We start from the raw sequence: 21,460 nt of genomic DNA, 5'->3' as shown, positions 1-21,460 counted from the left end.
CTGTATGTAATAATGAATTCTCATGTTCACAAAGCAGTTTTATACTCTTAAGAAATGTAGTTTTGTTATTCCATGCATTGGAATGTAAGTCATAGATAGATAGATAGATAGATAGATAGATAGATAGATAGATAGATAGATAGATGCCGATCCTGTTGCGTGGACTCAGAACAGGTGGCAGTAGAAGACAGATAATTGTTGTTTCATCACTTTATAGACTGCCCAGTTGGTATCTACTTGGCTGGCCAACAGGAGTTATTTACTGGAGGTTGTTTTTTATTCTACACACCAGTTTGCCAGACTGTCAGTACATTATAGAAATTTGGCTGTGCAACAGCCTTGTCAGCAGTAGACCATCAGCTCCTGCAAGGCTCTACTCCTCTCCTGCTGTCGAAGGAGTGCATAAACAGAGAGAGGAGCAGGATGCGGCTTGGCATTCTGTTGTTTACCTCAAGTAAATTTGCACACACAGGGATTAAAGTTTCGAGTGATTATCCATTCAAAGCATAGAAGCAAGACATAATGGATCGCCCTCAATTAAGAATATTAAGCCATAGTTAATAATTATTTGATAACATGATCAAATAAATGTAAAAGCTTTTGCTTACTTTGTGGTGTTGTGATCCCACAGATGAGGGATCAAGTAGTCTAAAAGTGTAGATATTGGAAATCTAACCTTCTTACTTTAGAATTTAGCTCAATTAAAAATATATTACCTGATAGTTTGTAAGAGCCCTCATCGTCCTCCATCTGGAGGATTGTTTATCTACATTTCAATGCTGAGACATTAATTAAAGCTATTACAATAACTTCTTTGTGCTGTTGTAGCAGGGATTACAAACACAAACAAGGTATATGGGAAAAAACTATCTCATCATGTTTGCTTTTGCAGCTCAAATAAAGGCAGATAGTTTACATTTCCATCTGAATTATGACCAGTTAAAAATACTTGCATTAGGTAGTTTTGTAGCACTCAAGTCTGACGAGAGTCCTGATTCTTTTGGATGGACTCAAGCACTGATGACTTTGACATGAGCATTCAAACTCTGAAGATGGAGAGGAGGACTCAAATTAATTTATGGATGACTATTATTTTATTAATGTTTCAGCTTTTTTGCACCAGGGACCTACAATTTATTCAGTTAAGAGCAGCTGGCACATGTTCACATGCTGTCTTATTCAGTGACCATGCCTACCAGGACGCCTTCAAAGACTTTACAACATATGCCAAAGTTCGGTAGGGGAGAACGGGGTTGGTTGTCACATGGGTTGACTGGCACACATCGTTATATCTCGCCACCAGAGGGCACTGTCTCTCAAATTGGGGTATGGACATTTCCAGAATTGGGATCAGAGCTCACCTACATAGTCTTCTCTGGAGTAAGACAGCTGAACTTGAGGGGAGAGGACTTTTTGTGTTTTTCATGTCAAATTGTAAATATTCAGCTCCTCAGTATTTTTCTTCTAGGTTTTTAAACAATGGGTTTATAACAAAACAAGTGTTATCCTCACAAAGTGTGAGGGGAAAGCTATAGTTTAGATTTTTATTAGCTAGCTAAATAATTGTTAGATGGTTGTTAGCCTTGATGCTGGCAAAAAATTCCAGTTGGGGTTGGTCGTCACATTCTCTTTGGGGTTGGTTGTCATTGTAACGCCTAGTTGAGTAGGCCATTATTGTTTGGCCTATTTGTTTTGTTCTTTATGTTGTTATGTAGGCTGGCCTAAAGATGTGTTTCCTGTTCATGTTCCTTGCTCATTTTATGTTAAAATGCATTAAGTTATGTAGGCCTATCACTTGTCAGTGCAATTAAACTTTCAAATTTAGTTCTGCTTTCTTGCCTTTTTTAAAATATTTTTCCCATTAAAATACCATTCTGACAACCAACCCCATAGTGTGTGACAACCAACCCCATAGTGTGTGACAACCAACCCCATAGTGTGTGACAACCATCCCCATGACGGGGTTGGTTGTCACAATGTGTCAGAGTGTCTTTGATAGTTAATTGCCTCTTTGTTAAAACGAGTTGGAAAATGAGAGGGATACACATTTCAAGCCAACACCTTGACTGGCTGAACACCCTAAGCTTCAATGTAATGTAGGAATGACTATTGAAAGATGATTTGATGATGAGCAATCATCAAAACAGTGAAAAGTGTGACAACCAACTCCATTCTACCCTACTTTTTTGAACATTTTAAAAGAACAACAGAGGAGGAGAGCTTGAACTTTAAACATCTGTCCAGGATACACCCAGTAAAGTAAATGAGATACTTAAGTTACTTGGCCTACAGATAATATTACCGTTAGCAAGCTGTGAGCTAACGTGAGCCACCAAAGTGACTCAACACTCGCCGTGATGCCACTGTAGCAGAGACGCTGAGTTTCTCTGCTCATTAAGAGGCCACAGTGTGTATCTTTGATGACTAGACTAACACACTGGCAGCAGCTGTAAGGAGAGTTGTTAGCTTTGTGTTCTAAATATGTGGCTAAATGGTTAAAAACTTCATCTATGATAACTGATGCAGTCGTAGCTCATGTGCTGTAGCTCATTCACTTTCATATCTGAGTTTGATAATGGATGTCAGATGTGTGTAACAAATCCATTTTAAGGACTTCCTGCTTCCTGACAGATATCAGCCGTCGTTGCAGCTGGAAATCTACAGTGACAGTTTACCGCTTTTACTCCTGTGATACGCACAAGAGAAGGACTGGCTGATCAAGCGAAAGTAATCGCTATGGATATTGTGGTTTCCAGAGTACAGCTGTCATCCGATCTTCTCGTGCTTGTGTCTGTAACTGGAGAGATGCCTTTTTTATTTCCTTGCGAGAATTAAAAACACAGAGTATTGTAAAGTAAGAAAGCACGAAATATAGGATACAAGACGGTGTGTTCTAATTCTGTCCCTCTGAGCTGAGAGCGAGCATTTAACAAGGCGACAGAGCTGTTTGTGACTCTTGCTATGATAAAATGAGCGCTGCAATTGACAGTTTATGAGAGCCCCCCATCTGCTCTCTGTTCTTGAAGTGTGTCTTTTATCTTCCCTGAGCTTCGTAATCACCTCTATATTTAGAATGGAGTTATTTCACCCTTTTCATGCTCACCCATAATTTGTTTCCAATTTGACATTACTTGGTCTAATCAGTTGGCTGCATGTTTTCACTCAACTGTAAGTCACATAAAAGCACTTAAAGGAAAAATGTGTTGCCCTGTGATAAATCCACTCACACAATATTCATGCTTTTGCATCAGGAAAACCTCTTAAAAGGAATTGTTGAACCTCAAGGGATTTGCTTTCAAAATCCCAACAGTACATATCTAGTTATTAAAATTAAATATACATAAATCCCATCATTTTACATTCAACTGATTTAATATGGCAAAAAGTGTCCCTCAAGTTTGGGGCATTTAAAGGTATTTTTTCATCAGACACAACATTGTATGCTACACCTTTTGCACATGCTTTAGGAAAATTGTGCATGATGAAAAATGTTCAAACACTTCCCCTTTAACTCTATGGCTTTCATCACTTTTCATTGCCATGGTTTCAATCCCATAGGCCAAGTAATAGCACCTGACTACCTGACAGGTCCTTGTTTCTGCAGCTGTGGCACTGTTTGCCTGAACAGCTGGTAAGTAGCTCTGCAGCCCCACGGGGAAAAACATCCCGTCTCCTTTCATGTTCACATTGAAAGACTTCAAATACAACCAGGAGTCATCGTGTCTTCTGCTGAAATTCTGGGATGACTCTGCAATATGAGTCTGGCTACAGGGACTTCAGCGGATAGATTTCTGAGTGATGTCGTGTTAGCCATATAGCCTTTGGCTCATTGTAAGGAAGAAAAGAGGATAGTGGACTTAAAGGGAACTATGACTGTTGAAATCCTGTCATCGGTTTTAAAATCTCACGGGAAAGTTACACAAGAGAATTCAGTTGAGTGTCTTTGTGAAATGTTTTCGACTAGATGCTTTTTTTTGCTGAGCTAATGTAGCTAACTCTCTTGGCAAAAGTCAGTCTCCATGGCTTCTTGACCTTCGTCCCATTTACTTCTTACTTTGCAATTTACTCCCCCCACCCCCAGAGATATTTTGCCCTTGGATGTGACCATTTAAATCAAGGGAATGAAAAAGAGGGAGAACATTCTATGTTCAAGCTTACAAGCCTCTTTAGGTCATTGATTCTCAACCTTGGGGTCCAGATCCCACTTGGGGGCCCTGAGATCATTTCATAAGACTTGGTTAAAAAAAAATTACACATTAAAAACCCAACAACTTATCTTTAACTGGGTAACAGTGTTTGTTACTATATACCTGAAATCCTGGTCATACGTTTTGTCTAAACTATAGTGCATCCACTCACCAGTAGCAGGCGCTGTAGTCATTACTTGCCACTCCCCAGACTAAAACAAGCACGTGGTGAGGTGCAGTTCTGTAGTATTTTATCTGGAAAATGGGATCAAGTTGTGTTGAGGCTGTGTCTGGTTAAACTGCCAAATGCTCACTTGACCAGAGCAAGGTATTACCAACGCAGACATGTGGATGTTAACTTGTGAAGAGGAATGAAGCTCTGTCAACGTTAACCACACTCAGCAAACCAAATTGACATAGATTACTTGTGGACTCTGGAAACAGTGAGTCATATAGTGTTTTCTCACTTTTGGATTAGTTGGTAAATTGGAATTAAAATTTTCAGTTAAATGACTAGCAAATTAGCCATCCCAAAGGGTCGTCATATTGGAAATGCTGACTCCAGCAGACTTCGGATTACTCTAGAAACTGGCAAAGTTGTGGAGTAGGGGCGAGCCAACAGGCATCTGAAAAATTGCTAAAATGTGCCAACTCTTTTGAGAAATTAGCTAATATAATCAACTTGGGGAGTTCAAAAAAAAATCATCCCCCAGTTCAGTTTGTGAGAATTAAGAAATTAGCAATCTATCAGGCTGTGATCATGTTTAAATCTGCTTTAATGTGCATAGATATTTCAATATAGGCTCTTAATCAGCTTACTTTGCTTTGGAGCCAGCCCCCAAGTGGACACTGGGTGTACTGCAGTTCCCACACTCACTTCCTTTTTTCAACAGTGGAAGTTGTTGCTTGAAAATGTCACACTTTTCCAATGCAGAGGTTCTGTTAGCTGGTAAATAAAATATCAAAGGGCATGTGCCATAGCTTAGCAGGAGGTAGTGGGTATGATGTCAGTTGGCTAACTTGCCTTTGTAACTACAGAATACATCAACACATCAAAGCAAAATACACTGCAGAATAAAAATCACTCCAAACAGACACACCGCATTAAAGTTGTTACATCCAAAAGCATTAAACGATATCAGCTCCTAAAAGACACAGGGTGTTCTTTATTTTACTTTTGAACAAAGTAATAGTGTCTTCTTCTATTCTAGTCACTGCAACAAGAAGCCTCAATAGCAGGGTATCAAAGGAGCATGACAATACATTAACCCAAACTATCACGTTTTATTGGGAGTCTGCCAAGAACTGGCACATGGCCAGGATTCAATTCCTGTATCTCCATTGTGCCTCATTCCTTAGGAAGCAATATTAGATGAGAAGGAAAATTTTATTTGTTGGACAAAAGAAATGAACTCCTAATTCAAGACAAATGTTTTCTATCATTTCTAGTACTTTTGAAACAGTGAAGGCATTGTAGGCAATTAATTGAAGCTGAACAGTCGGTATCGTCTAGAATAAATGGGACATTTCTGCTTTCTCTCATGGCATGGTTGACTTAGAATTATATCTTTATTACAGGGTTCAACTATTGAGTTTAATCCCTTTTCAGGTGGGGTTTGTTTTGAGTATTTCAGTTATATTCTGTCTAGTGAGGCTTTTGCATTACAGTGGATAATTTAATACATGTCTGTCCTCTAATTTCAACAGATTGAGCATCATTCATCAAAAAGTGACACCATATTTTCGTACTCAATTATATGTAAATAAGAAAAATTAATCAAACAGTGGAATCAAACTTTGCCTTTGGAAAAAAAAAAATATTCTAATGACATACATCAGAAAACTGATTCCACTTGGTAATGTGACACCTCTGTTTCACCAGTAATAATTTAACTTTGAAGCTTTGACAGTTGCTGCCAGCAGTTAAAAGAAAAAGCACAAGCTAATAATTTCAGAAACAAGTACCATCAATTTCAGTGTATAAGACACACTTTAATAGCTAGTATGTCATCTAAAAGGGACCTTTCCACCAGTGCGACCAATACACCGGTATGGGTCAAGGTGGTTCTTGAGCCTGGTGGGATAGCTCAGGGTGCTTTTTACCCTTTTCGATCCACTGATAGATCTGTGGTGGAAGGAGGAGGAGGGAGGCAGAGGACTCGAGAGGTAACATGATACTGTAATACACCAGTATAAAATGCAGAGGTGTATTTTATTGTGTTGCATTGTGTACCCAGAAGATGGTGCTCAAGGAAGCAAGTGACCACTTAAATGTGCAAAGTCTAGCAGCGTCACTTTTTCACCCCTTTTGACTATAATAGCTCACAATCATGCATTTAAGGAAAACAGTGGTATACTAAGTTAATAGTTGAATCTCAAAACTGCCAATGCTACCGTAGGCTGTGCTTAACTACTGTACAGGAAGCTGGCAGTGCAGTGATAACATATGGTACTGGACAGAGCTACACATCTGCATAGAAACTGGACATTGCTGATTGCAACAGATGTATTCACGCATGAACAGTTTAAATATTCATCCCCAAGAAGGCCTCCAAAATCACACTCCATCTGATGTACCGGATCAATGTTTATTCCAGATTTGACTGTAAATTGAGTGTATTGGCGATGACATCATGCCCCTCCTCATCGAAGGAGGCTTCTTGGTCTATGCTCTTTTTTTTCTTGCAAGCTATTTCAGCTGAAACAATGTCACCTTTGTTACACAAACAGTTTCATTTCTATTTACAGACAAATGCACTTCCTTGATTCGTAATCAAGCCTTTTAGTTTCCTAGATCTGATAATCAGGGCTTTCATTATACTCATGTTGCAACAAATGCATATTTAAGGAAAACAAATTGAAAGTGAGCATCTTGTTGAGCAAGGACCCAACATAAGCAGAAACATTTAGTCAATATTTTGCACTTCAGTTTGATGTGACCATATTGTTGATCCAAAAAAAGCAAGGACCCTGGCAGCACCGTGTACCCACTCCCCAAACATAAGGTATTGAGCTCATGCAAATTAGTCACATCTGAAAGCAAATCATAAGAGAGGCAGTCACTCCAAATTTAGAAAGCCGTCTCTGACTGACTGATGGCAGGGTTTAACTACAAACAGATACAAACAGCATCCAGACTCTATTAATTATTCAAACTGTTTCTCTCTGTCCTTTGTTTGCTTCATATCCAAGAAAGAAAGTCAAATATATTTAAAGAGGTCTGTGCTTTTTAGAGGACAATCCTTTCACCTTTGGCCTGCTCTTTGCCTCAGTTATTTACGGTGCTTGTACACTGATTGATTTTTTTTTTTACTAGACACAAAGATGAAAGAGCTGGAGTCCCTTTCATCCATGTCCACTCAACCTGCACATTCCTCCCTGTCAAGATACCTTTTTACATTCCTCTCTAGCCAGGAATGGAATAGTGCAGGTTTACATCTTCCCTCACAGATCTGCCATCAAACTCCAATAGCTGCAATATTTCATGCAGCAAGGCTGTGATATTATTATATGATTATTATATATCATTTTCATTCTTCTCTTTGGTTCCGTCTCTTTGGTTTCACCTGGATGTGTGCGCTACAATTTCTTCCCCCGCACTTGGTATTTTCACACACATTACAGCACAGCACAGCACAGCACACTCTCAAACCAAGCCTTTTCCAGAGCTCCCGGGGTCACACAGTGCAGACTCATAAAATTCCGCCAAATGATCACAAACTTTCAGATGCAGATTACATGCTGTAGACACAAATTATGTACACATTACGTTCCACCTCCATGATTTCAAAGCTGATTATGAGAGAGAGGGGAAGTGAGGAAACCAAATATCATTATGAGACCAGTTTGTTCTTGTATTTTACACTGTATACCTTCCACAGGTGCACAGAATGTGAATGCATGACTGTCACTGGCTTGTGCAGATGGTTGATAGTTGATGGGTCCAGGATTGCATACTGAAACCCCCAATAGGCCGAGGAAATTTGCTCTGAGATCTAAACAGACGTCTGAAAATTCAAAGGAAATGGATATAAATAGCCTGTTTGGTCCAAAGTATCTCAAACCTAACTTGGTGCATTTCTAAGACGAGAGTCCAGATCTCTCACTTATTGATCTTTATTTATGGACTCAAAAATTACATTTAAACCAAATCAAAAACCTCATACATTGAATGAAATATATTGTTCTTATCCATCCTGCCATATAAAGTGTTTCATTCATGGGTAGCACCAAGGATAGGGTAGCTGCAGAGCTCCCAATAAAAACAAGATAAACTTTGTCTTAAATACCTAACCCAAGCTTTCAAGTATTTACCACAAGAAGTTCCAACAATGATCAGCATGGTAAAAAAGTAGGAGGAGCAAAAGAAAGTACAGGTGATGGCATGACTCAAAATCAGTGAGAGATCTGAGGGGTGTGCTACAAGCAAGATTAGAAAGTAAGCTGGGTCTGTTGGGCCTAAACCCAGGACTTTCAGTGCCGTGGAGCTGGCTTTCTTCTAACCTGGCTGGATCACTGTGGTAACTTTTTTCCAAACTCAGAGTAACGGCTTGAAATCAGTGGTAAAGTTGTCATTTAATTAATTAATGCCTGCCAACAGTTTTGTCAAGTCTGCTTTTTAAAACCGACTTCAGGCTTGTTTTTCTGTAAAGGAAAGCACAAATAATTGTCAGTTGCTAGTCGGCTAGTTTTTGTGTGTGTGTGGGTTGTTTTGGTCTCACTGGGACAGTGTTGACAAAATGAGACAAGACAAACAAGTGAGCTGAAGATAGCCACGTACACAGCCTCTTACATGTCAAATAATGCCGTGGATGGGAAAAATTGTTTATTTTGGGCTTTTTTTTTCATAGACCTAGCTGCTTCTTCCTCTTGCAAGACCTGGCAACACTGCCTGCAAATGTCCTCCGTGGGTTATACAGATCGTCAGCTGTGGTTGTACGAGGGTTTTTTGGAACCGTGACGTTGTGTTTTTAATAACACCGAACAAAGGTACATGCAGCCTACATGCATTTAATTAGATTTAAGTCTCTTAGTCATGAATATAATCCGCCCCCCTCCAGTCTCCCTCCTCTCATTTTCCCTGTTTGCTTTGGATAAAAATTACACCTGAAATTTCAGCAGAGCGTCCAAACAGTAAAAGAACATCCATGGCTCAGCATCTAAGAATTATGTTAAAATGGACCTACTTTTTTTATGTTTGGACCTAAAATCCAGGCAAGTGTGTTAAACACAGCTGGTTTTGAAGTGAAAACACCAAAATAAAATTGATCTATTTGGCCAAGTAGGTTACAAAGTTATTTTCATGTTAGTTATGAAGAAGAAGTATCCAAAACCATCCGTAATTACAGTTTCTGCCATATGCTGGCATCATTTGTCATCTTTAAATGTAACAAACACACAAAAAAAGAGGGAGGTTCACAATATTCCCTAAACGAATGACATGAATCTGATAGTTAAAGCCACAGCCAAACAGAAGGGCAGTTCAACACACAATGTTTGAAACGGCTAAGTGATTTAACGGAAATCAAACATGTCACATTAAGGGTTAGGCCTCACCATAGGTAGTGGATCGCCCCAGCGGGGAGGCAAAGAGTCTTAATGGAATTATAAGACACTACAAGAGCAAGTATTTTTGGGATTACCTCCTGCCTACTTAATTCCCAATTCTCCAAAGAGGTACGGATTGAACTTAAATCACTGTGGGGGTTCAGCCGCACATGTAATGCAGCACTAAAGACCTTACGTTGCTCGAGAGGGCAATAGGATCACAAACTGAGGTAAGCTGGTTTGATGCTATGCAGCACAATTAAAGGAAGTGGAGGAGAGATCGAGGAGGCGGGAGGATATATGTGAAAAGAGAGCGTGCTCCTAATCAAAATGTGTCAAATACAGTCAGTCCAACCAGCTATAAGATGAAGTGTGCATCAAGATCATCCTTGATTCAAATATTGATGTGTACAATACTATTCAGAGGCTATTCTATGAAATATAGAAAAAATATACTCCAATTGGATTAGGCAAGGTGATAGTTAAATCCCAACTTTTTTAAAACCATTAACTGAACAAAATGTAATTTCACTTCAAAATAACATGTCCTTGTGTTCATTTCTTTTCCAAGAGACAAAAGAGCAGACATACTGTGCAAACAAATGAAGTCTTTATCACACACCAGTACCCAGGTGCCTCACTCTGACAGCTAGTCGAGTAGAGAAATATGAAGATTCATTAAAACTAAATCAGATATTTGAGCTCCTCTGAACATATACCTTCACGGGCTTTGCAAAGCCCATGACGCTTAAAGTATTTATTTCAAAGAGGGACGAAATTTAAAGCCAATTGAACAATGAAAGTAGATGGAGACAAACGCTGATAGAGCAGCTGTGATGTTTAAATTATAAAACTGAAAAAGAGTTGTGGCCAGAGAAAGTGTTTAATATTCAGGTTGTCTCGCTGCTGCTTCCTCATGCTAGCATTGCAGCACATGTTTTGCTGTAGGGTTATATCAGGTGAAGGCAGTTTTGCAACCAATGTCCGTTATCACGTTTCTGCAAAGCATATAGATTGTCGCACAATTTTCAGAACATTTTGCTACCATCATATTAAAGCTGGGGTTGGTAGTCAGATTTGGGTACACTTTTTGTTAAACTGGTTAAAATGATCTTTATGTCCCGATGGCAATCAATACATAATGTGTTCTTAAAAAAGAGTGAAAAAAGCCACTCTCTACAGCCGGAGTAAACCTGGGAAAACACCAACCAATCCCTGCATTTGGGAGCCAAAATATGAAGCCAGTCAAATCGTCCTGCTGTTCTGCCCGCCTCCTGCACATACGGTATCTCACAATAATGAGTACACCCCTCACATTTCTGCACATATTTAATTATATCTTTTCATGGGGCAACACTGAAGAAATGACACTTTGATACAATGTAAAGTAGTCGGTGTACAGCTTGTATAACAGTGAAAATTTACTGTCCCCTCAAAGTAACTCTACACAGTCATTAATGTCTAAACCACCAGCAACAAAAGTGAGTACACTCCTAAGTGAAAATGTCCAAATCGGGCCCAAAGTGTCAATATTTTGTGTGGCCACCATTATTTTCCAGCACTGCCTTAACCCTCTTGGGCATGGAGTTCACCAGAGCTTCACAGGTTGCCACTGGAATCCTCTTCCACTCCTCCATGACGACATCACAGATCTGGTGGATGTTAGAGACCTTGTGCTCCTCCACCTTCCGTTTGAGGAGGCCCCACAGATGCTCAATAGGGGTTTAGGTCTGAAGACATGCTTGGCCACTCCATCACCTTTACCCTTAGCTTCTTTAGCAAGGCTGGGGCCATCTTGGAGGTTTGTTTGGGGTCGTTATCATGTTGGAATACTGCCCTGCGGCCCAGTTTTTGAAGGGAGGGGATCATGCTCTGCTTCAGTCACAGTACATGTTGGCATTCATGGTTCCCTCAATGAACTGTGGCTTCCCAGTGCCGGCAGGACCCATGCAGCCCCAGAGCATGACACTCCCACCACCATGCTTGACTGTAGGCAAGACACAGTCTTTGTGCTCCTCACCTAGTTGCCCCCACACACGCTTGACACCCTCTGAACCAAATAAATGGATTTTGGTTTTATCAGACCACAAGACATGGTTCCAGTAATCCATGTCCTTAGTCTGCTTGTCTTTAGCAAATTGTTTGCAGACTTTCTTGTGCATCATCTTGAGAAGAAATGAGGGGGTGTACTCACTTTTGTGAGATACTGTACATTTCATGTTTGTTTGTATTTTTAACTTTCACTGTGATAATGTTTTGATGTGTTCTTACCGCTGAGTGAGACATGAGTTGACGTAGTGCAAAACACAAACGATGTGCTGAGGACTGGTTTTGAATCAGTCACGATCACATGGTCGCGAAGCAGCGGCGCTCGTGCATGTGGGGGGCGTCTTTTTGGAGGAGCTCCTAGGAGGGGAGACGGAGTCCTGAGGAAATGCTACATTCAAAATTCATGCTAGTTTTCCGTGACTACCAACCACAGCTTTAAGTCAACATGACTTGATTTCAGAGGAAGAGACTATAAATCATTTTGCCAATATTAGTTATTTGCTGCCGCCGGCCACCTAAGCCACTGATTACAGTATACAGAGAAAAACAGCAAATCCTTCAAAAAAAGGGTAATAACTTGAATACCACACCATCGACTGTCAGTGTTATATTTTACCAATCCTGCGTCCTGCAATTTCATGCTCTCTTACCTTTAATGTTCAGATCGGTAACCGATTTGGTTCAGTGAATCTAAACAACAACCCCCGAAACTGAACGCGCCCATAATTTCTGATTACTGTCACCAGCGTTTTGATTTGGGGTGACAGTCAAGTGACTCAGTAGGAAGGGCACAAATTTCTAGATGGTGTGGCCTTCAAGGGGTGATTGAGCTAACCAAATAATCACAGGACTTTAGTTGAAAGGTTTGAGTTTGATTCTGAGAGAGAAAATGATAAAGCTTGAGTTCTTGTAGTCTATGTTGTGTTGGCTGTGTCATATGTAATTTATGTAACAAGGATACTTGTGAATGTTTGTAATTAGGCCCAAATCTAGGATCTTTCACTTCAACGTAATCAACAGTTTAGTTGCCTGAACAGAGCCAAACATGGGCTGTTTGCATCATTTAACACAAGTTGATAAATGATGCACATCCAAACGTCCCAAAATGTCTGTCAAGCTCAATTTTTTAAATGCACCAGAGTTATATATTAATTATAATTGCTGACTTGGCTGGACATTTTTTGAAATCCAACTGAATGGTGCATATGGACTTGAAATTAGCTTGATTGAGGAACCCTGCACATTCATAATTAACATCAGAATGGTTCAGAAGATCATCACATTTTGAAACTTTGAGACATTAAAACAATAAGCTGTGAGTGAGAACGTGTTGAAAGGGGTAAGTTTGCAAGTAAACTGCTAGATTACTATCATCTACTTGTATGTTTAAACCAGCCTCTCTGATTTACTTGCCCTTTGTTTTATGATGCCTGTGTTCCCAAACTCCCCGCTGCTCTCTCAGCTCCAAAAGAAAGGGTTCTTTGGTGGGTTGAGCAGGATACCTGCTGAGGAGCCTGGGAGCGTTGCCCAAGGGAGGCCTGGGGATAATTACAAACCATTCAACAAACACAGCTTGGCGGCTCGCGTAGACATCCTGATGGCGAGCCAGTACGCAAACAGGGCTCTGACTAGACATAAACGACAGAACACCAAGTACATGAGTCATAAAACATCAGCCACTGGATTGAAAGGCATGGATCGAAGTTGCAAAGATGACATGGGGAAGAACTGACTCACAAAAGAGGATGGAATCTGGAAAGAGATAGGAGATCCTATATGTGTATACTATAGTATTTATAGAATGGATCATATCTATATCCACCCTATAAATGCTATTATATCTTTGGAAAATCAATGGATGATATTTTGGCAGTACTGTATTGGTTTAGGACAACAAACAATGGTATTTTAAGATTTTGTTTTTGGCCTTTGCATTTAGAAATAGGGCAGCGGATACAGATTATTTTCAGTCAACACTCGTGACCGAAGTTTCCCCTTAGCAATTAAAAAAATCCATGTTTTCTACCTCCATGATGAGCCTCTCCTCATCCATGTTGTCGTCATTGGCCTCTGAAAACCTCTGACCTCCTGACTTAAGACCTGGCTCCACTCATTATGATGATTTGTTGTGGTAGTTAAGTGAAATATGATCTGGTGTTTTGTTCTGAAAATTAACTATATGGTTTAAAATTATTTCAGTGTTTGACTTCCTGTCTCACTTGATCTGCCCTGTGCTGATTGATGCACTGTGCTATAGCAAGTTTTTCATATCTGCTGTGGAGGGCTCTGGATTGCCAGAGCTGAGACACAATGAAGCAGAGCCAATGGAAGCTCACACATTTACTAGTGTGAAATCTATCCACAAACTTATCAGTCAGGTGTTTTTCAAAGTGATGCCTCCCAATGTTATATTCTTTAATTACTGCAATTTACTCATTGCAAATTAGTCACATTGGTTTTGTGACTACAAATAAATACTTTCCAGCTGAGGCAGGGTTAAACTTCCAGTTTTTGCTGTCTATATTGAGGACATTGGCACTTACAAAAACAAGCATACAAAGCATGGTCTGAATGATTACTTTTGTGAACCTCCATTCTGATCAATACTGCGTATGCAAAACTCTGGACAAAGATAGGAATGAAGTAAGATGGCTCACTCCCTAGCTACTTTTGTGCACATTGTATGTGCTGTTTGATTTTTTTTTTGTCTTCCATATATTGGAAACATGTACACTGGACAGCTTGGGGCCCCTTGGATGTTGCCTGGGGCCAGATTCAATCAATCTTTATCAATCATTCTTTAATCATATAGCGAAAAATCACAACAAATGTTATCTTGAAACGCTTTACAGACAGAGCAGGTCTAGACCATACTCTGTTATATTATTAACAATGATCCAACATCAAGACAGTATAAGATCCAGTCCCATCTTGCAGACAGGACTCAGTCTGATCTCATCTTAATCCACCATGAGCAGAGCACTCTGCAGCATTTAGAAAATTACAGTGGCAGAGACAAACTTCCTGCAACAGGCAGAAACCTCATGCAGAACCAGACTTATGTTAGACAGCCACCTCCCCAGACCGTAAGAGGGAGGGAGAGAGGTGGTAGTGGTGAGATGGATAGTAGTAGTTGTAGCAGCTGGATTTGGCCCGGGGGGACAAATTGAATAGCCTGGTTGTTGATGTTTTCTAGAGTAAAAGACTCCGGCTCCAAATCGTCCTCTTTTCCAGTTTTTAGGGTTAGATTGTAGCTAGATGGATATAATGATAGATACTTATGGTTTCATAATGCCTCTTTTCTAAGTCCATGAATAAATTGTAATATTTGTTGTTGCAAAACTCAGTTACAAAATGTTTAAAACTGCAACAGTACCCTGTTGTGACTGAAGTAGCCAGTTAATGTGATAACAATTATCCCGAACCTTAGTTCTTAATTGTGTGGAGGCGTTAATCAAGACCGTACAGAACCTGATGTGCTGATCACCATATTTTCAGACTCATTACCATCACAGTCACTTTCATGTTCATCACCAGCACCACCATTTGTGCAATTCCATCCACCAGCCTGAAGTTTAATTAACACTATTAGTAAATGTCACCTTTATCTGTGACCACACCTCAGTACTTCCATGCCTCTTAATTCAGCTAATATGTGTTTCTAAGTGTGCCTAAGTGTGCACTGTATGATGAAATAGCTTCGCCCCTGCAGGCTTGATACACTGACTGAGAGAAAAACACAGAGAGGGCAGAGCGAGGAGCTGTGCAAAGAATCCGATGTATCAGTAACCTCAATCATGTCCCGCACCTATGGCTAACCTCGGGCTAAGTTAGGGAATTAACAGAGCAGCCGGAGAGAGATGCAACACCGCCTTTGACTTTGCACTTCAGAGGTGTGAGAGCGCTCTGCCTGCTCCTCTGGAGATTCTTGAGAAAGACCATCATTATACATTAATAACACCGGAGACCTCTGCCTCGGCCCGTGCAGCCTCTGTTTGTGTCGCCTATTGATTTTTCACTGAATTCTTTTTGATGAGAGGACGGGGACTGACACTTTGATGGCGCTTACCGGAATTCGGTGTGAGTTTTGGTGAGTGCTTTAGTGTGTGGAAATGAGTTGAATTTTTTCTTCCCCCTGTGAGTTTCTAGGCTTAAAAAATGTCTCCTAAACCGTGCCGACAACATTTTACACAAATCAATATGCTGTTGTCGTGGATTTAATAGAGATAATAGTGAAGACGCAGCTTCCTCCCACAGTCCAAAAACATGCTCTCCAGGTTAATTGGTTCCACTGAATTGCCTGTAGGTGTGAGTGTGTGCTTGAATGTCTGTCTTTCCATGTTTGCCCTGTGATGGGTTGGCAACCTGTCCAGGGTGTACCCCTGCCTTCCGCCCGAAGTCAGCTGGGATAGGCTCCAGCCCCCCTGTGACCCCTAACAGGACCAAATCAACCACTCACTGGCAGACATGCGGCATGCCAGGTTGGTGTCCATGCCTTGTTCGCATGAAAAGTTTATCTTAAACTGTTCAGCGCTCAGCTGTCAGGTTTCTGTGTACATATCATTATCCAATATATCTTATCAATTGTAAAAACAAGGTGGCAAGCTAACCAAACATAACATATACAGTACACAGTAATATCTATGCAGAGCCCTTACACCCCGGACACTCACTTTTCAAACTCCTCCCCTCCGGTCAGCGTTACAGAGCTCTGTACACAAAAACATCCAGACACAGGGACAGTTTCTTCCCCCAGGCTGTCATACTGATGAACTCTTTACAATGTGTCATAAACCAGCTACCTCATGGACAGAGCCACCTTCATCCTTGCACTATATATATATTGTTTATTAGTACTTGATTTTTAGTGTCTGTCTATTTATGTTTGTACAGGGAGTACGCAAAAATACCGGAGTCAAATTCTTTGTATTCTTGAGATACATTGTGATTAAAGTTCTTTCTGATTCTGATTCTGATTCAAAGATACACCAATTGAAAAACTAACCCAATTCTACAACCTTGGAACAAAAAGCTGAACATCATTTCTTCCCATTAACTGATTAATTCATTCACTTACTACACTAAATCACAAGAACTCCTCTCCCTCTCTTCCAAATTAGAAGACTTGAAGTGCTCGCGTTTAAGTTTAGTACAGAGGCCTGTTTATTATTTTTGTATGTACTGATCTGATCAAGAGTTTGTCCTTGATGACTTGAGACACTGCTGCCAAATCAAAAAGGTCATTTTTTTGAGCCCTGGGAATGAAAATGTTTAATGTGATTTATAACCGTAAAGCAGGCTAGTGTTTAGACTTTAATGTAATGAAAATGTTAACTTTAATGTCAATTTGGCCCATGTAATCCGTGAATTGTGTAATCTGAGGGACTATTTTGTTAAACTGTACAAATAATAATTTATAAATCAATAAAAGCATCTTAAGTTGGTAGACTGGTAATAAGCAGGATGATGTATAGTGAGCAGGTGATAATGTGAGACAGAACCCCTTCAGGGTGCACAAGACCCCTCCCCTCTCATCTTACCCAAAAGCAAATTAGGTTTTTTCTTACCTTTCTTTCATCTGCCACCGGTATTTTCTTCTTTCCTCATTCCCTTTTCCCTTTTTTTTTTTTCTCCTTTGCAACTGTCATCGTGCAAATTACAGGCTTGGCATTTTGGGAAGGGCAGTTCACCCTGTTGGTTCTTCACAGTTCTGTGCATTTGTCCTGCTGCCACTCCATGCGTAAAAATTCAAACCAACACAGCCGAGAGGGGGAGAGAGAATATATCAGACGGGAAGATTGAGCCGCAAGTCAGCAGCTTGAGGGAAGCATCACACACACATACACACACATCCGGTCTCACAAAGATGCTCATTTGGATAACAGGACGATGAAACTGCAAATCCGATAACCCTTTATTGGCTTTTTGGTGGGTATTGTTTTGGCTAATTGTAGAGACAGATAAACAGCTTTTCCTGGGAGACTTCTCTTTTTTACTCTGAATGTCTCGGGCTGATCAGGCTTCAATAACATCCAAAGATGGAGCCAAGATATAATAGCACAGATATGACACACAAATCTGCTACTCAATTCACATTTTTGGACAAAGACCTGACTTCCTGTTTGTGTGACCCTGGTTTTTCTAACACTTCCCTCAGCTGTATACATCTCAGTCCTCTATTATACCTTCTCCCTTGATAGTCATGGCTCATTCATTGTGAAGGAAAATCACTACATTGTAACAATTTCTGTCAAAAGCCCTGGAGGATATTGGCTAAATTGAATACCCCTGCAGTTTATCAGCAAATATGCAATGTTTGCACATTACTCGTCTTCCATCAAATACAAAACAAGACCTCAGGGTGTAAAAAGACATTTAGTTTTAACTGCTTTTTGTACCAGTAAGCACAACTCAATATGTCTGTTTTTACATATGATGTATGACATACCCATTATAGTCGTGTTTATGAATTCCCACGCTGGAAGGTGATTTAACCAACATGTCAAGTCCACATATTTTGTAATGTCATGAGAGATTGTTCCTGAATGTTTCAGAGAGAAGCCAATGGGCGTTAAAAAAGATTGAAGAGGCAAAACAACAAAAGTGAAAGCTGAAATATCTGGATATGCAAAAATATGACTGAGGCTTTGTTTAGTCACAAAACTTAAAGTCCGGGACAGCAGAGAAGAATCCAAGTCGAGTCCCCATTACTGCAGTCTGAGTCAGATTGGAGTCCTTGTTATTAATATCACAGAGGGCGGCTGTTTCACTCAAAACTATTGACTGTAGGAACCTGGTCTGACTGTGTGGGACCTTTGGGGTGTGTAGAAAACCAATTCATGTATTAACCTCAGATTCTGACTGATTCTGTCTGGAGATTTAAATTACAGTGCTGTGTCTCGTGTGTAAATGTACACCATAACGCACTTTAAGTGTCTAGTAAACTCAAAATTACCTGCAACCCACTGCTATTAATCAGAATTTGAACTTACCAAACATCTTGGATCCAGTGGGCGAGTCACTTTGCTTAGCTTCAGCTTGCTAACACTACCATAATCAAGAGTCCAAGTGGACTGAATGTATAGCATCTCACTTACTTTTCTGGGTGCCTCCTGGACAGATGTTTAACACCTGTGACAGCCATTGCTCCAGGACAGCCCCACCCACTATGTAAAGCAAGTTTAACCCTTGTGACTGAGGCCAGCTGTCACTCACAACCACAGTGCCACAAGGATGAAAGATGGAGAGATACAGTGATAGTCCAGAACGATGCTGTGATGTTATGAAAGAATATGTGAGATCTAATGGAAAGTTATCAAAGGCATTTTTCTTATACAATGAGTACAGTCATCAGTAGCGTTCAGAGGGTGATAGAGTTTATATCCGCATGCCAGCAGTCCTTGGTCTTTCAATTCATGAATGCTGTTCTTTTTTCATGAAAAGGAACATTAATTTAATGAATCTTTATTTGAAAACAAAAAGCACACAATGTTTTGAGTCAAAGTCACAGCATTCAACAAAAAAAATCCTACACTTGTCCTTTCGTCCATCACAAGCAACTGTATCCCACCTTCTACAGCAAATGCTGAATCCACTGTTGGATGCCAGACCTGCTGACAGTGCACATAATGTTGCACTGACCCTATTTTGCATTATCCTCCTTACCCCTCCCAAAGCCCTCCCCCCTAGTGAGAGCAGGTTCATCACAAGGATGAGCAATCTCACTGGTGCCTCCCTCTTTGCACCCACGATTAGACCTCTGATCATCTGTCTATCAGAGTATCTTAACTGAGCAAAGACATGGCCACTCTACTGAGCCACATTATCGTCAGTAATGGCTCTGTGTGAGACGGAGAAATGCTTGTCTGTCACCTGGTGGAGGTTGTGATTGATTTCTGTAGAAAACTGTTGGTTAATTCATACCAGCGATACACACAAGGTCTTCTATTAGAGCTCTTACACTCACCTTACTGTGATAATAATAACCAAAGGATTATTTCTCAGTGGGAGCATTTCATAAGTACACACCAACAATTTTTTCTGCCCTTTGTAAATTCAAGTAACGTGTTATGGGATTGCCTGCTTTAGAGAATATTAGCCATACTTCATGTTGTAGGGGGAGACAGGATATGATCGTAACATTGGGACAGTTGCAATGCCATTTCCACCAATCAGGGATATAAAATAAGTCCAAAACCTGTTTCCAGCTTTGTAAATCACCACATGGGATCGGGGAGGAACAAAGTAAACACTCAAACAGGTTAAAGTTATGGGTTACCTAACCCATTTCAGTGTTTTCCACACTTCCTCTTTGATCCAACATGGTGATTTTTAAGGCTGGGAATAGGTACCTCTAGTTTCTACTGAGAAAAATAAAAGATTCTGAAGAGAGTTGCTTTTTTTTATTATCCAGACTGTATTTTGTTTAGGGCTTACAGCGCCTTATTCAGTAAGTTACAGGTGCCTTATTCGATATTTGAAGTTTTAGAGACTCCGGTGCAATGCAATGTCATTTCCACCAATCAGGGATATAAAATAAGTCCAAAACCTGTTTCCAGCTTTGTAAATCACCACATGGGATCGGGGAGGAAGAAAGTAAACACTCAAAATGGTTCAAGTTATGTGTTACCTAATCCATTTCAGTGTTTTCTATACTTCCTCTCTGATCCAACCGGTGGTGGAGTCAGACAGTTTTGGCTTGGGTGGCCAAACTGGGGGACTGACTGTTGAAGGGGTGGCCAGGTGTGGAAAACAAACTTAAGAGCTTACCCGAAACCTAAGAGGGTTACTTCCAATAATCACATCTACTTTAACTTCTTTTATAAAATAATTTTAAAAATATTACATTTTTGCAGATGTCTAGCGTTGACATTACACATGTAACGGTACAGAGTATCAACATTTAAATCTGCTGAAGTGAACTCTTTAAGGACTCAAAATGAAGATGATTGTCCAAAGTCAAAGCATCAACAAAAATAATATTCAAATGCAAAGAAACTAGTTTCTCTGCAGCTTGTTGAAACACAACAACACAAAAGCTGATTTCAATATACGTAATGCCTCTGACATGGCAAATAGCCAATCATGTTTAACAATTTCAGGGTGGCCACAGGGGTGGCAAATCAGTTTTCAGAGGTGGCCATGGCCACCCCCTGGCTCCGCCACTGGATCCTTTGTTTAGTGCTTACAGCGCCTTATTCAGTAAGTTACAGGTGCTGAAGCAAAAAGTGCCAAACCATACCCGTTCTCCCCTACTCTAACATCAAGTCCCAACCCTGTGTTTTCAGTATCACACAATCATGTGAGGCTTCACCTCAGGTAAGCTTACGGATAAAAAAAACTTGAGCGTCTACACTGAACGCCTAAAGAGTGCTTGAAAAGCTTTGATATTTGAAGTTTTAGAGACTCCGGTGCAATGCAATGTCGTTTCCACCAATCAGGGATACACAATAAGCCCAAAACCTGTTTCCAGCTTTGTAAATCACCACATGGTATAGGGGAGGAAGAAAGTAAACACTCAAACAGGTTAAAGTTATGGGTTACCTAACCCATTTCAGTGTTCTCCACACTTCCTCTTTGATCCAACATGGTGATTTTTAAGGCTGGGAATAGGTACCTCTAGTTTCTACTGAGAAAAATAAAAGATTCTGAGGAGAGATGCTTTTTTTTATTATCCA

At 40.2% G+C, this 21,460-nt stretch overlaps 1 protein-coding gene across 10 annotated transcripts in view; it reads left to right on the top strand.

The window, feature by feature from the left end:
• fibcd1 (fibrinogen C domain containing 1) overlaps positions 1 to 21,460 on the top strand; it is a 237,168-nt gene that overhangs the window by 54,696 nt on the left and 161,012 nt on the right. Inside the window, exon 6 of one of the 10 annotated variants that reach the window (XR_004634901.1) lies at positions 2,632 to 2,664. The exons of the other annotated variants lie outside the window; for them this stretch is intronic. The gene's annotated coding sequence lies outside the window, so the exon portion shown is untranslated. Of the gene's footprint in view, positions 1 to 2,631; positions 2,665 to 21,460 lie in introns of those variants that run through there. 10 annotated transcript variants of the gene reach the window in all.

Source organism: Notolabrus celidotus, chromosome 19 (genome assembly GCF_009762535.1).
Source record: "Notolabrus celidotus isolate fNotCel1 chromosome 19, fNotCel1.pri, whole genome shotgun sequence".
Taxonomy (NCBI): Eukaryota; Metazoa; Chordata; class Actinopteri; order Labriformes; family Labridae; genus Notolabrus; species Notolabrus celidotus.
This window is presented reverse-complemented; position numbering and strand designations above follow the sequence as displayed.